The sequence below is a fragment of the Siphateles boraxobius genome, unplaced genomic scaffold (genome assembly GCF_051911475.1).
Source record: "Siphateles boraxobius isolate OS27281-9 unplaced genomic scaffold, OSU_SipBor_1 1, whole genome shotgun sequence".
NCBI lineage: Eukaryota > Metazoa > Chordata > Actinopteri > Cypriniformes > Leuciscidae > Siphateles > Siphateles boraxobius.
The window spans coordinates 14,970,375-14,971,883 of NW_027508699.1; positions in this window are offsets into that span (position 1 = coordinate 14,970,375).

Below are 1,509 nucleotides of genomic sequence, written 5' to 3' on the forward strand. Positions count from 1 at the left end.
GATAGCCTTAACTCCCCCAGGGGCAAACTCTAAGCAAGCTGGCGTTACTGCCAAGGCTTGTAGATCTCCCACCCTCTTTAAAGAGGTAATAGCCAAGAGGAAGGCCACCTTGAACGTAAGGTCCTTAAGTGAAGCCAACTGAAGGGGTTCGAAGGGGGCCAGGGATAATCCTTCGAGAACCACCGCCAGGTCCCAGGCCAGAACCCTGGACCTGGTTGTCGATCTCATCCTCCAAGTACCACGGAGAAAACAAATGACCAACTGGTGCCTCCCCAGAGGCCCATCACTCAGTGGTGCATGGAAAGCCGCAATGGCAGCCACGTACACCTTAAGTGTGGAAGGGGAGAGACCCGCAGAGAAATGATTTGAAGAAACTCCAGAACTGAAGCCACTGGGCAGTTGACTGGATCTAACTCATGTTCTCTACACCAAGTGAAAAAACATTCTACTTGAGGCGATATAATCTCCTAGTGGACGGAGCCCTAGAGCTAAGTATGGTCTCAACCACCCCAACTGATAGTCCAGCATCTAGGTACTGAGCCCCCTCAGGGGCCAGACCCACAAATTCCACAACTCCGGGCGAGGGTGGAATATTGTACCCTCCGCTTAGACAACAGATCCCTCCTCAGAGGAATCTGCCATGGCGGACCTATCAGAAGTGATATTATGTCTGAAAACCATACTGGGGCCGGCCACATTGGGGCAACCAGTAGTAAACTGATGCCCTCCTGACGGCCCCTTTCCAGGACTCCCAGGAGCAGAGCGATCAGGGGAAAAGCGTGCAGGCGAAGCCTCGGCCAGGCCTGCACCACGGTACCCAGTGGGGCTGGATGTGTGAGGGAGAACCGGAGTGGACAGTGGGACGTCTCTCGAGGCGCGAAAAGATCCACTTTCCATCGGTCCAAACCTCTCCCATATCGACTTCACTACGTCTGGATGAAGTGTCCATTTCCCTGACCTCAGCCCCTGCCTGGACAGGATGTCTGCTCCCTGATTCTGAACCCCCGGAACATACATTGCCCTGATAGACAGTAGTTTCCCTTGGGACCATAGGATAATCTGATGCGCCCTGTATAGAGGGCGCGATCTGAGTCCCCCTTGACGATTCAGATAAGCTACCACTGATGTATTGTCCGATCGTACTAGGACATGGTAACCCTTGATGTCTGGGAGGAAGCTCCTCAGAGCCCTGAACACAGCCAACATCTCTAGGCAATTTATATGCCAAGAAAGATGATGGTCCTGCCACAGACACCTGGCCAAGCGCCGTCCATGACCGCACCCCAGCCAGTGAGGGAGGCGTCTGTCGAAACGGATTTCGGTGACATGGCGCTCCGAACACTGGCCCTTGGGACAGGAACCAAGGTTTCTTCCATATTACTAGAGAACGAATGCATCTGCGCGTTACTCTGACCATACGGAAAGTATTCCCCTTGGAGGAAAACCCCTTGGCTTTCAGCCACCACTGAAGGGGCCTCATATGAAGAAGGCCCAAAGGTATAATGTTGG